This window comes from Pteropus vampyrus, unplaced genomic scaffold (genome assembly GCF_000151845.1).
Source record: "Pteropus vampyrus isolate Shadow unplaced genomic scaffold, Pvam_2.0 Scaffold99, whole genome shotgun sequence".
Lineage (NCBI taxonomy): Eukaryota > Metazoa > Chordata > Mammalia > Chiroptera > Pteropodidae > Pteropus > Pteropus vampyrus.
In genome coordinates, this window is record NW_011888880.1 from 4,331,822 (window position 1) to 4,347,534 (window position 15,713).

The 15,713-nt window shown below is 37.2% G+C and overlaps 1 protein-coding gene and 1 pseudogene across 1 annotated transcript in view; one reads left to right on the plus strand and one right to left on the minus strand.

Moving 5' to 3' along the window:
* CUNH8orf34 (chromosome unknown C8orf34 homolog) overlaps positions 1–15,713 on the plus strand; it is a 291,185-nt gene that overhangs the window by 125,366 nt on the left and 150,106 nt on the right. The gene's annotated exons all lie outside the window — the stretch shown is intronic.
* Positions 9,261–9,379, minus strand: LOC111742705 (annotated as a pseudogene).

The window sequence follows — 15,713 nt, forward strand, 5'->3', positions numbered from 1 at the left end:
TTCAACTGAATTCATTTAAAATGGTGTGCACGATTTCACAGTTAATACAGTTTGACTAGAACGTGTCCTAAAAAATTAAATGAACAATTATCTTTAAATTACTTTATATCTGGCTTACAAAATTTAGGTTGCTCTTTCACTATATATTCATTCTTAAAATAATGACTGAATTATGTGGACTTTTTCAGCATGATCGCTGTAGAATAAAATCATGGTCACTGTAGGCTAATACCACAGGCTTCATTAACGTTTAATTTTTCAGCAGTTTCGTAGAAAGGTTGCAAAATTATCTGCACACTTCCAGAACTTTTTCAGGGTTCTCTCTCAATCCTTCGATATCAAACACTGCTCTTCTGAAGCCTCTCTGAGCTCATCATTCCTATCTATTTTCTTTTTTCAGTTGTTAACTGGTCCCGCTCAACCTCATCTCATTTTTCCAAGTGTTCTCTAGTCCACTTTCAACTCTGCACATTATCCTTTATCTTTGCCAAGCTTTCGGTTTGCATTTTTTCACTGAATTGCCAGGTTCCAGCAAGACTGACTGTGGTTAAAGAAATGGGAGAATAAGAGGGGCTTTCGAGCGGGGGGTTGATTCGTATATGGACCCACCTCATTGGCAAGTGTTTCTGAGTTCCCTGTATATTCTTTTCCTTCTTCAGTGCTGAAATGTGTGGACCGATACAGTGAAGAGTTGGATAGTGCATCTTTCACTTATAACTTTTCACCCTCGTCCTGTGTGGTCAGGTATCGGAGTCTCATCCTGGACCAGGCTGCTGCTCTGTGGATTATTTTTATCAAAACAAGATCCAGGTCCAGAGTGGCAGCTCCTTCCCACCACCTCACCTGCCCGTCCTCCTTAGGGCTGTATTTCTCGTTGGTCCATTCTGCTGGTTTATGATCTGTAGCCAGCGGGACAAAAAGGCAGAGAGGGTGGGAGAGATGTCAGTGGTAGGTGAAGGCAAAGCAGAAGAAAACAGAGGTTTGTTGGTGGAAGTAGCTTCCACGGAAGTTATAAAATATAAGCCACGTGTTTGGATGTAATGCAGGGTCAGGTTGTCCTTGGAGAGAGAGACTTCTAGATTTTCGTGCACATTGAGAAACAAATGTGCAGGGGAAGAGCAGAGTGTATCCTCTCTCTGCCCACCACTGGGGGAGCAAGCTGACCCTGATCTGCACACGCTCTTGGAGTTGGGTCAAGGGCAGGGTACCCGGCATTTCAGTCACAGAACCACTCTTCTCACCAAAACATCTCAAGTCTCTTTTTCTCCCAGCCGGCCCAGCAGGGTCAGGGAGGAACCACAGTGAGTTGTTCCTTTTCCTTTCCTTAATTTGTTTTCTGTGCATTTTCAGCTCTTTTTGTCTGCTTTGGAGCCTGTCTAACCCCTTTCAATTTCGTCCTTGTCTCTCCATACGGGCCTCTTCGCTTCCATGCGTCTGGCTCATCTAGCAGTACAGTCATGACGTTTTCAGAATTAGATCTTTGCTCTCTGAAAGAATGGGCTTTTGTACAGTGTAGGTCTCTCAAAGATCGAGCGTGGGTAACTTACACGCCCTACACTTGAGGAAGCAAATCAGTCCCCCCAAAGATAAAGCTGCCAGCCCAATGGTTAGAGGTCAAGGTGAAGCCAAAATGCCTCTGTGTCCTCATTCCCCAGATAGCCTCTTCCGCATAACCCTGTAAAACAGCTCTGCTTCCAGATGCGGAGGGACAGGGAGAGGCAGTGAGCGGGAGGGGAAGGAGGCGAGAGGGAGAGAATGAACATTTAAAGGAAAAGGCGGGAACACAGATACATTTCAAAAGCTAAAACAGTGCCGGTAGCGGAACAGGTCTATCTTTGTATCCCAAAGCCGAGGGTTTTCTAACCTCGGTGGAGAAGAGTGATGGGCTGTGCAAAATGTTTCATGACGTTGCTTCAGCTGGCGTGTTACCGGGGAGCAGGGTCTAAGAGTTACTCAGATTTTAACTTACCTTTAAATAAGAACGTTTGAAATAGGACTTAGAGAATTATAAGATGATTTGTAAAAAAAAATTAAAAAAACCGAGGAACCAAGAAAGAATTTTTTTTTTTTTCAAATGAAATGTCAGTATATCCAAAACAGACAATCACATAAGAAACAGGAATAGCTAGGAAGAAGGTACGAATTATAGAAGAACAGATAAAGAGTAGTCAGCTAATAAGTCTTACTCAAGACGCTGTTATTAAACATTATAGCATTTTAAAAAAATCCGGATTGTAATTATAGTTGATGTTACCTGTTAAGCATTTCAGAGACATTTAAAAGCTTTTATCTATGGTTATTTGTGAAGTTGTGTTTTTCATTTTGCATGTAATTATGTCAAATAGTACTTATTTCTGTTTTTGTGAAGTATTAGTTCACTGAACTTTGTCAGCAGTAAAAACTCCACTAGAAATTTACCATAAATATCGCTAGAGGAGACTAGGGTTAAAAGTTAGACTAGAATTTGGGTTTTGATATTGACTCCCTCACCCTGGTTGCGAGGAAATCCTAGGAAATTTAATAGGCTCTTTAAATTTTTCGATTGTTAATCTGTAAACTGTGGAACAAATTTATATTTCGCAGTATCTGGCACAAAGTAGATGATTGATGCATGGTAATTTACATTATAACTAAATCAGCAGATTTTATAAAGGCCCCAACTTTTTATAATCCTTCGTTGAAAGATCTTTATGTAAGAAATTCTAACAATATAAAACTTTTCAAAATAGAAACTGATAATATTTTAATATTGAACCCAGTAAAAGGATTCTATCTTTAAAGTTAAGAAGAGATACAGAAAACTTTTCACAAAAAGAGCCAGATCATAAATATTTTAGGCTGCGTAGGCCATACAGTCTCTCTCGCACTATATAACTCTCGCTATTATATTATAAAATCATACATAGATAATAAGTAAATAACTGGGCGTGGCTGTGTTCCAACAAATTTTATTTACAAAAACAGGCAGCGGGGCAGCTTTGGCCTGTGGGCTTTCATTCGTCAGCCCATGTTGCACACTGCTTTCCCTTTCTTCCACCCACTTCTCTTTCCAACAAAACAACAAACGAGCAAGCACCGGCTTTGTTGGCTCTTAGAAACAGGTGCCGGTTTCTATGCCGAGATCTTCAGTCTCTACACACGAACCCTTACTAAGGAAGGGAACTTGGAATTAACCCTGGATCGCTCAGAGTTTTCTCAGAGAAACAAAAGTTCTGAAAGTGATACCGAATAAAGGATTTATTTGAGCATTCGACGCCACACAGAAGGAGCTGGTTAAATCATCTGTAAGGCTGACGCTTCTGCATCTGGTGTTTGGCTGAAGTCAGCTGAACGGCAGGTGAAGGAAGAAGGACGATGGGCAGGAAGGGGGAGGACGAAAGACAAACCTGACCGTGAGGGCCAGCTGGGACCCACGTCGGCCCTGCCCACCTCTGGGCCTCACCTTCAGTGGTGGAGGGGACTCCTAGGAGAAGCCGGAGCCTACTCCGTGGAGCTGCACACACTCCTGGCTGGGGTGTCGCACACCCCTGAGCTAGACATTGGGCAGGAGCTGGAGTGGCTTCAGGCCCCTCCGCTGCCCCCGTGACAGCCACACCTGAGCCTGCCCCCCACCTTCCTCACCTCACCTCACCACGGCTGCTGCTTCACCTCTCTCTCCAAATCTCCAGCAGAGTTCTCAGCCCTGAGCTATATAGTCCAGACTGTCTTGCTGAATTTAACGATCCTCTGCCAAGAAATTCAGAGGACAATGTCAGTGAGTGTCACTCAAGTTTAAACACGCTACCCTATCATGCCTTTTAAAATAGTCGTGAGGACAAATATTGCTGACTTTATACTCCAGATGCTACCTCTGCAGGGCACCTGCAGCCTACCTCCCTGAAAGGCTGAAAACTTCAAGAAACAATGAGGTGACATCCTCACTTAAGCCACCAGCACCAACGCTTCTGTTCACTTCTGTTCTTCCCTGGACTGAGTGCGTTCTCACTGCTCATTCCTTCCTGTTGCATTCTCTCATGTTTTCTGTTATCTGCAAAATGATTGGCCTGAATCCCACATTTTTCTGTGTTCAAGACAATTCGCTCTCTTCAAATTATCAGAACCACCACCAGAGGGCCAACCTGAGCATTACTTGAACACAGACTCACTAGTCAGGTATAATTGTGAGACTGGATCTGGCTTCAGAACATTTAAACAAACTTTTGGTGATCTTCATGGTTTTTCTTAGTATTCTTACATATATTCCCTGCACTTGCTGTCTTCCGCTCATCCTGAGAAACGCTCCCATGAGGCACGTTTCCTAACTGTGCCACCATGAAACTAGTTAATGTGCAAACACACTCAGCCACGGGAGCGACAATAGGAAGACCCGTTAAAGTGGTGTCAGCATCCAGCGACAAAGCCTTCAGGCTCTCCTGTGCCAAGGAGGGCAGTCTGAGATTTTACGTGTTTGAAAACCACATGGGTAGTGATAATGCATGACCTGCTTTTCATATAGGGCTGGAATCTGCCTTTCGATTATTTCAGTCTCCTGGGGCACCCCAGAATAATTTGGGGCTCTTTTTCATACTCAGCCCTTAGTCGAGTTATTACAAATGTGCCAAGTCTTCTTTCTTTCCGCTAAGCATCTTCATTTTCTTAAACTACTCCATACTGTCTGAGTTTTTAGGACTTTTTCTATCCCTGGCCTCTCCGCGTGATCTTCTCTAGTTAAACGTCCGTTAACAAATACACGTTGTATGCTGTTTAGTATTTGCATTTGCCTCCTTTTGTGTTCACATTACAGACCTATTCTTGGCTCATATAAAATTGCTATGGTAGATCTTGTCTTTTACTCATTTGCTAAACTTTTTAAATATAATCTCAATATGTGACTTTACATTGGTCACTATTAAGTTTCATTTTACTCATTTTACCATTTGTATTAGACTATCAAAAAGGCATCTCATGAAATATTAGTTTAATGTGATGTTCCTTAAAAAAAACTCAATGGTCAAAGACATTTGTCAAATTATTTATACTATATTCATGTCTTGCAGATTTTCAATGACCACTAGATAATCAAAATTTCTGAGAAGTTCTACAGTTAGGAAGCCAATTTAAACTTTATTTATTCAACATTTTCCAAATTTACTTGACTATTGAATTATTTTTTGAGTAGTACTAGTGATATACAATAGAGCCAGTGTTCTACTTAATGTAGTTTGTGAATCACTAATGTCGTCTATTAGAACTGTTTAACTCTGATTTGATTTTCTAGTAATATTAGCTGCTACTTCAAAATCTGTATAAAATCTAAGTAATAGAGGTGATACTAATCTTCATCCAAGATACTGAAAAAATTATTTTTTAATCATATTTTACCTCAGCTTATTATCTACCTCATGATGTGTGATACCCTCTGAATATTATTGTTCAACCAGAAATTATTTACCTACCTGACATATCTATCACCTATCCTATACTATATTATCTTGTTCACAAAATTAGAATAAGAATATTATCCTTGGTCTTAAAATCAGGGTATTTCTCCGATTTTTAATACTTTAGATTGTATAGAATTAGTAGTATTTAACTCACAGTGGAGATCAGAATAAACAGAACACATTATATTTTTCTTTTACATGAAATAACATAGTGCATGTATTTGTATTCCATTTTGTATAAACTCAAAACTCATGCATAAGGAGCGACTATTCTACTTGATGGAAGATCTTATTTGAAATTCTACTAAATGTTATAGTTTTGTCAAAAATCCGACAGCAGTGATGATTTCTTCAGAAGTGTAAATAATACAAATTAGTACATATTGGAAGATTTTCTGTGTTTCCTAGGGTTTCCTCAGTGAAATATTTCTTCAAAAAAAATGAAATAGGGAGATCAGAATTTCTTACTTTCATATGTACAGAAATTTGAATAAATAATAACTTCACAGCTTGAAGCTGTTCTAAGTAAAATAATAAGCTTATGTAAAATCTAAGCTCTAAATGACATTTCACTATTAATTATACCATCTGCAAAGAAAGAAATACAAATACAAACCATTAAATGTTGGAAATGTCATTAGTAGAAAGGTACATGAGTGTCATAAGTTTATAATTTTTCGCCTGTAAATAAGACTTGTACTTAATGAATGTGGTGTATTCGTATTCTTTGTGAATTGTATTAAAATGCCAATAAAATGAGTATATACCTAAGTCAGTGTAAACTGAGTATCTAAAACTAAAAGTAGTTTATAACAGCTACTCTTAATCACTTTTTTTTGTCAAGCTGTTACTCTTCAGTTTATATTGCTACTTTTGGCACTATAAACAGTGTAGTGTTCTAATCCTTCATCCTGTCACTTCCTGAAGTGCTTGTATCCTATTACTGCCTACTCATGTTTTCAATCCCATATGTGTTAAGCCTGCAATGATATCTCGGACTAGAGTTTAAATTGGCACTAGAGATTGATTTTTTTTTTTTTTTTTGCATTTTGTGGAATAATTGAAGTAGAAAAAAAGATATTTTGTCAGAATAGAGGTGTGCAATCTCTAGAGCTCGCACAATGGTGGCATTCTAAATATCTCGCGGCTGAAGTGCCCCGCCCACTATGGCCACTGAGTTCCCAATCATGAGTGGTCTTTAATGGAGCCCTATGTTAAGAGTGAACAGAGGCAATAAGATGAGTCTTCCATATTCTGTTTCCTAAAGTGTCTACATGCATGAAAGAGCTGTAGTTCCTGGTCTTTAGGAGCTCATCATTTTTATTGGGACTTAGCTCTTATTGGCTCCAAGTGACAAGGTAGGTAATTTACCTTTATAAGCTTTGGTTTCTTAATCTGGATAAGTTGGATGATAATACATGCTTACTTTTATTTGTATGATGGACCTATATATGCTATGAGGCTTTTTCCTCTCTTCTTTTTTTTTTTTTTAAATAAAGTCATGTTATTTGTCATTAAAAAATGACTGTCATTCCCAGGACCTGTACAATAATCTTGCTTTTATTCCTATCCTGCGATTCAAAGTGTTAGGTCATTCACTCACTTATCACCAATTTAATGTTCTTTTTACACACACACATACACCATTCTGTAATATATCTGCTTTTCTAGAAACACAGATTATTAGAATAATGTTATAGGTATACGGAAATATTTAAAAAGAAATAATATCCTTTTCCTGGGGATTTAAAGCTTTTAGATACTCTGTATTTTAAAAAAAAAACTCAAACATTAAAATGTATTTGGGTAACATTCAAGGAGTTTTTTTTCTTCTAAATACGATACTATATTAGGGCTGGAAAGTTATTGGAAGCAAGAGTCTTTAAAATAGCTGTTTACTGCCATCGGCGATAGGCAGAGTACCCATCACAGAAGGAAGCACCACAACTTAGCTCATTTTTCTTAGCCACAGTCCTTTCAGTCCAATTGTCTACCTATCATTAATAAATCTAGTCTAGTTGGGGGCTTCGTTTGAATATTGTATTTGATAGAATGATACAATAGCGAAAATTTGCAGAATTCTTGTTATAAGTCAAGCACTGTGTTAAATGCATTGTTCTTTTGGCATTTGGTGCTGATAAAAGTTCTATGGTTAAAATTCATGCTTCTAACTGCTTTTTAACTCAAGTATATTTCTGTGAAAATCTGATAGGGAAGAAACATTTCGAAGTAAAATATACACTAAAATAGCCTTGCAAATCACAAAAGGCATCCACAAATGTAACTGGGTAATTTTATTTGACCTTATTAATATAAGCTAGTATATTAAAATGCACACAGATCAATTAGTTTATGAAGGTGTTTCTCCTTTTAAAGTTCAATCATATCCCAAAGGATTGTATCTTTACATTTATCATGTAGCTGGTTATGTAAAAAATTTCTAAATATTTTAAATGCTTCATACAAAAAATAAATAAATGCTTTATCTAATTACTATGCAAAGTGTGCTGTTCAGCCTAGCAACATCTGTATCTTCAGAGAACTTCTTAGAAATACAGAAAATGAGGCCCCACACAAACCCGTGGAACCAGAATATGCATTTTAACAAAACCCCAGCTGATTCATACACACATTTGACAAGTTCTGTCTACTTTTAAAAATAAATTTAAGTGTGTTAAAAACTTCTACTATTATAAAGTCATAGAAAAGTATCATATAGAGTGTTAATATCATAAATATGTAACAGCATGAAATTTTTCTTTAAATCAGTGGTATTTTGAAACATTTTAAAAATTGACTTATGTTGTACGCTTACACCTTGCAATGTCTAGAATATATTTAGAATCACATGTTACATAAGAGGTTTTAAGTTATTTTATCATCGTTAACAGAATGAATGAGAAGAATTGAGGCAAATTTAAGGAGAGCACTACCTTGCTGCTTAAACTTTGTTGTGCCACAAGGGGGCGCTGATGCTTTTGATTTGCAATATTGAAATTTTACATCTAGATAAAATTAAGTTTTCAAAAAAAATGAATATATGTCATATATAAGTAAACCCCATACAGGACAGAATTGTTTAGGTTATTGAAATGGAAACCTGGGTTGTAAATTAAATTTGTTTTACTAGTTTCTTTTATGTAAAAAAAAAAAAAGGATTTAAAAAACTCACTTTATTTTTATGTTCTTTTCTGAAATTTCTACAAAGTTTAAAGAAAATATTTAGCATAAAAACAATTTTTCAACATGCTGCTTTTACTTTGCTAATTTGGAGTATTTGCCAGTATAAGTCCCCAGTTATGTAACATGTAAAATAACCAAGTCTGTTTCTTTGTTAAAGGGTAGAGATCCTTAGATGCTCATAAGGCATAAACCTCCCTCACTAAAAGAACTCATCACAAGTCTTCCAAAATGGTGCCCCAAATAATTTTCTTTTAAATGTTCAAATGAGAATCAAGGATTAACATGTACATAGCTAGTTAGTGTTCCAGACTCTGCCCGAGTTCTTGTCCCCTTAAAGTTCTGGGACTTTGTTATAATAATGGCTGTGTACATTGTCCCGCTGCTCACAGATGCAGAAACTGCTTTGTCTTGGTTCATCTTGATATAAGTGACAGAATTCTTAAACAATATTTATCAAATTATATAGGAACAAAAAAAATGGAAATAATTGATAAAAGAATTTTTTTTTAATTTTCTTTTTCAAAGCATCTTTATTATTCTTATTCTTATTCTTATTTTTATTTTATTTTATTTTTTAGGCAAGGCAACCCTTGATTGACCTCACAGATTTCAAGGACCTTGTCAGCTTACAATCCCTTATTTTTTTATTTTTTACTCCTACAGCACCTGGTTTTCCTAGGTGGTCTCCCATCCAAGTACTAACCAGGCCCAACCCTGCTTAGCTTCCAAGACCAGACAGGATCTGGCTTGTTCAGGGTGGCATGGCTGTAGACACATCTTTATTCTTAAAGATGCAAATATAAAGACTGAACAAGTATACTTAGACCTAACTTATAAAGAAATATTAGTTTCAAAGGACATAATATAGAGAAATTACTTTTTAAATAGCTGCTCATAAGGGTATTACAATATTCATATAATACAGAAACTGAAACAAAAATATAATGAATGAATGGCAAGGGCTGATAAATATAGTGAGAGAGGATTATCCAGTCCCAAAACTGTAAAGAATAGCTTGCATAAAATCCCTGTAGACCAAGAGCTTATTTTTTCTTAAATAGAGAAAAAGAATATCATCAGAGTGTTAAGGGATATTGGAAATCACCCTCGCCCTGTCTTTTAAACTTATAAAAAGAAAAGATGAAAAAGGAGAGGAAGAGGAAGAAGGAAGGAAGAAAGAAAAGAAGGGAGAGAGGACGGAAGGAGGGAAGAAAGCAGATCTGAAGTGCTTATTTGATTCGTTAATGGTTTATTTATATTGTATTACGTTAATGTATAATCATTAGACTTGGGATTTGTACTTATTTAATTGGGAGTAATCTTTTAAAAAACCAGGTGATTTTATAGTAAATGCTATCAATATAGTTCTAATATTATACTTTTGGCTTGATCAGGTCGATTCAAGTTCAAGATGTGTTCTTTCTTTAACATTTAAATTGCAGAAGAGGACAGAAGTTATGAGAATGTGAAGTAATAAAAAACTTGAGTTACTAGCTTACATCTACCAAATATAATCAGTAAATAATACTTATAAATCATGAGAAGATAGGCTTAATTATTGCTGAGGAAATGAGAAATTAAAGAATCTGTATCAAAGTAATTCATTTCACATAAAATAAACATTCTTCAGGGATAACTTTTCTTGTGAATAACGAAGAGATACTGATTGTTCTGATGATGGCGTTGCCTACTCTCCAAGCTTTCACAGTGTTGAGATCAGGAAGTAAATCTTTTTCAACCCTGAATCCTCAGTGTCTAGAACATGTTTAGGACCTAGTCGAGGTCCAGTGCAGAAACCCCTGATTTAACACAGGGATTAAGTACTAACAGAACTATTGGAAAGGATGGAGCAAAAGTCAGAGTTTTGGGTTTTCTGAATTTTGCTTCTATTGCTTCAACTCAGAGTTCCTGAAGCAGCTGCTACCACTCGGAGATGAAGAAGCTTCGGGAAACTATCACCAAGTCAGTACTGTCCTCCAGTCCCAAAGCTGGGCACCCGCAGTGGAGGCCAGCAGTGGAGGCCAGCCCTGGAGGCCCGCCATCACAAAAATCCACATTGCTGAAGCTCGTTTGTCAGGCATTACGCTGCCAGAGGGAAAGTGTCCTCTGTCACCCTCCTGTCTCCTAAATTTCTTGCTAGTCCATCTTCTTGGCAGAACCAAATTGCATTTAGAATCCTAGCTGCAAGAGAATCTCACGAAAGTCATTCTCAGTCTTCCAACTCCTGTGAAACTTGGAAAGGCACATAAAAGAACAGGAAGGAGTGCTGAGCAGAAATAGACAATGGAGAAAACGTGTGGGAGAAAAGGAATAATTTGCAGGAAGGAAAATAGTACACAGATGCCTACCATGCATGAGAAACTGTAAAGGGCTTAAGTTATTGCATATATTCAACGACTTGCAAACTGTCATCATTCATACTGATACTTAGAGGATGTAAGTAACTTGTTCAAGTTCACATAACTAGTAAATGATGGAGTAAATATTTTATATGTGAACCCAGTTTTCTCTGAATCAGAAATTTATTCCTATTCATTATATATTGCTAACCTCAGTGAACTCTTCATACAAATAATGACCTAAATATATTTAAATTATTACCCATTTTCAAATTCCCACAGTGATAATTTTCAATAACATTAATCCAATTCCATTTCTTTACAAGGCAGTAAGTCACATGTATAAATGATTCTTAACAAAAGTATAAATCTATACTCTTATGCGATCAACAGCTATAATGAACTTTGTAGTTTGTAACTAATGATACTTAAAGAATCTAAGATTATAAATGATGCGCTTATCGAGTTAGAATAAATTCACTGTTTTCCTAAAACAACATCCATTTTCTCACTTACGTTCCAGTTTGCCTTCTTGAGAGGTAGAGATGAAATGGATATCTGAGAAATCCTACGTAACATTCTATTATTTATTTAACCAATCCTACACTCATTGTGAGTGGCTTTTACTGACAATTATGAGTCTTAAAGCATGTTACTTAAAACTAAGTAAAAACTTTTCAAAAAACGAACGATCTGTCATATGAGGGTAATATTTTTGTAATGGAAAGGACATGGTTGAAGATAACTGATGTAGAATACTGAGGACAGCTTTTTCTAGCTGCAGATTCATAGGCGATCAATTGGTGCATTAATTCTTTTCATTCAACAAATATTTGTTGTATGCCTACTATTTGTAATGCATTGCACAGGCAGAATTAGAAAATCTCTCTCTAGTTTTTAAGTGATACCGAAGACCAATTGGATCTGCTCCATTTTGCCCTCTGAACTCACTTGAGATTGCGCCAGAAGCCCTCCATCCTGATTGAATTCTCTAGGAGAAAGAGAGGTTAGATGGAACCTGATCGTAGAATCTCAGCAAACGGGAGAGCTGAGCAAAACAGTGTTCATGTGGGTTTCCGTTCTCCTCAGGAGGTATTTTATCCCACCAACAGAGATGTATATATCTTTCTAAAGAAAGTCTACTTATGTGCATATAAATAAATATACATGTCCATGTCTTCAGTGTCCAATCTGTTAGGCACCAAATACACAGAAAGAGCAAACGCATCACAAAGAGAACAGCTGGGAGTCATTACTCAGAAGCATGGCCAAGATCAAGGTGAAAAACTCGGCAGGTGGAGTGTTCTCTCTGACAAAGTAGTCCAGAAACATTGCTTAAAACTTAGCTCTTAATATAAATCATGACTGTAACTTCCTTTGGTCTTAGTTTTTTCTTTCTTTCTCTCTTTCTTTCTCTCTCTCTCTCTCTCTCTCTCTCTCTCTTTCTTTCTTTCTTTCTCTGGTTCTTATGGCTTAAAAATAGATTCGGCATGATAAAAATAATAAACATGAATTGAGTTGTGATGTGACTTAAAGGATTCTATAAAGAACATAGAATTAGAACCCTTTTTCCTCAACCTCTGCAGTTTATTAACATACCAACATCATTTTTTTGTTTGTTTGTTTTAAAGTGGTGATGTGGAAATAGGACTAGATGAAATAGAATTCCTGGACTCTAATGCAGATTTGTCAGTGTGTACGCTTGGGGGGATGCTTACTCTCTCTAGACCTCAGATATTAGGACATCTGAACTAAGATCCTTTTAAATTACAAAATTCTGTCTTTGAGCTTGATGCTCAGTGTTGGGCTGCAGGTGGGAACTTGCAAGCTAAGATGTGAACTCAGATTGCCCTTAAGATGCTTACAGTTCGATTTATTGAGGAAAATGTGGAGAAAATAGTGTGGTGAGTAGATCTGCAGAATAAAGAAAGAAAACCACGATGTTTAGTAGTGATGGGCCAGTGAAAAAAACTTTAAAAGGTGGGGAGGAATTTTATGGGGTAATTTGCGGATTTCGTTTGATCAGAAATGGGATAACAAGTATTTTCAGTATATGCTTAAAAAACTGCATTGTCATATTGGATAAAAGGTGTATATTAGGTAAAATATTGAGACAGTCATGCAGTTGTTTGTATTTTGTTTTGTATTAGTTATCTATCGTGGTGCAACAATTATCCTAAAACCTAGTGGCTTCAAACAATGAACATTTATTATCTCACAGTTTTAATGGGTCAGAAATTTGGGAATCACAATAGCTGGTTGCTTTTGGCTCAGGGTCTCTTCTGAGGTTATAGTCAGGATGTCAGCCAGAGCTGACAGGAGGCGGGACTGGGATATCTGCTTTGAAGGAGGCTCACACACATGGCTGTCGGCAGGAGGCCTCAGTTTCTCATCACATAGACCTCTCCATAAAGCTGCTGAAGTGTCCTCATGACATGGTACTTACTAGCCCCAGAGTGAGCAAGCCAGGAAGAGAGAGAGAAAGAGACAGAGAGACCAGCAGAAGCAGAAGCCACAATGTCTTTTATGAGCTGACCTCAGAAGTGACACACCATCACTCCCGCAGTATTCTGTTAGTCACCTGGTCCGACCCTGAAACACTGCAGGAAGGGACAGAGTGTGAAGACCAGGAGACAGGCTCGTTGGGGAGCATACTAAATACTAAAACAAAATACAAGAACTGGAGACAGATGAGATTTTGATTCTAAGTATGTTTGTATATATTTAAATATATATAAAGGAGAGGAAAGATTTTTACCGAGGAAGACATTTAACATGTCCTTCATTATACCTTTTATTATTTGCTAAGAAGAATGGAAACTATTACAGTTTAAGGATAAATCTTAAACAGATGGAATATCATTGAAATGGGCTACAAATTCAGATATCCTGTATATTTGACCAGTTTAGGCATAAGTCCAAAAATTAAGTACTTTAAACACTGAAAGATATGAAATATTTCTGAAAAACTATAGTAGTCTTTCTGAGCCAAGAAGCCTTAAAGTTTCTTTCTTTTCACTATATTACATTAACATTTGCTATCAGAGTCTAGGTTGTTGTAGCTCATCTATTATCCTAGGACTCTTGGTTTTTTTTGTTTGTTTTTTTTTTTCCAGAAGTTTCGATGATTTATAAGGCATAAATATAATATGTTTTAAGTTTCTATTTGAATAGCAAATATGAGATGCTCCTATCCACTTTGAAGTCAGTGGGCCCCCATGATTTTGCACAGTCAACGATATCCCCAGGAATAATTTCTTACTATGTAAGCAATTCTCTATTGCTTGCCTTTTTGCCATGTGCTTTTAGCTTACGGGTTAGAGTATAGGAATGGTCAGACTAAAGTTGTATTGTTTACTTCCGCATGCAATACACATTTTGAAGTACACACACTGTTCCAAATGAGCTGTAGACCTTAGTCCATGCAACAGAGTCTTATGGGTCTTCGTGAATTTGAAGGACTATCATGTGGAAAAATAGACAGTCTCATTTCACATGGCACTTTACAGTTTACAAGGGTGGAGTTGGGGCTAATGACAGTCGCCGATGACTGATTTCAGCCCTGGAATAAGAAATACTTCTGAAACTTAGTGCTCTCTAACAATACTAGGCCAGAAGTCAGCAACTTTTTGTGCAAAGGACCAGATGATCAATATTTTAGACTTTGCAGACCATATGGTATCAGTCACCACTGTTCACCCCTGCTGTTTAATGCAGGGCCACTATAGACGATACGTAAATGAATGTGTTGACTATGAATGACTGTGATTGTGTTGACTTTATTTGCAATCTAGACAGCAAATTAAATTTGGACTAACCTCATTCTCAAGGCTGTGTACTACAAGTGGCCAAACACAAACAAGTAAGTTATCTATCAATCACAATGACCACAGATTTTGAGGATGCACTAGAGAACATTACTTGAGTTTACTTCAAAATCAAGGACAGTGTGACAGAAGCTACCCACCCCCTGCTCTCTTTATCCATAAATGCAGTCCTCTTTCACAAGCTGTTGTATGTTATCTCTCTCCTATTTGGACAGAGACATCTATGCTTATACTAGGGAGGTGTAAGATTGATGTAGTGGGAATACAGAAAAAGAAAGGAAGGAAGGAAAGAAGGAAGGAGGGAAGGAAGGAAGGAGAGAGACAGACAGACAGAGAGAAAGAGAGAGAGAGAGAGAGAAAGAGAGAGAGAGAGGGAGGGAGAGAGAGAGAGGGGGAGAGAAGGAAGAAACAAAATCTTTAAATATTGACTACAACTTTTCAATTTCTCAGAAACAATTTTATAAAAAAAGATTTTCTTATTCTCTTTTGTTTTCATTAACCTGAAGAGCGTGGCCTTTTAAGCAGGTCGTGGAGTTTTACTATAAAGCCAAGGTCATGAGAACCGAGAATGTTAATTAAAGGAGGTTCTCATTGCACAGGAACAGGAGGAAAATCCAAACAAATTTGACAGAAGAGGACAGTGGAAAGTAGAAGAGAACAGCTAGATGAGAGCCCTAACTCTTATCCTCTCTAAAAGCCAACTTCGAGTGATTGAAATCATGAAATTAATAAAGTTGGAATCAATGAAATCACTAAGATATCCAACTGCATATAGAAACCCCCTAGGATTTGGGCCTAGGTATCTATAATCAGGATCAAGCTCCAGGCCTTTAGAGATGCCCAGCCCTGAGCTCAGAGCTTTATCCAATGTGATGTGAGAGCAGTAAGGCTCCACTGGCAGAAGGAAGTGTCTAGTGATGGATCTGAGGCGGCTCCCGCTT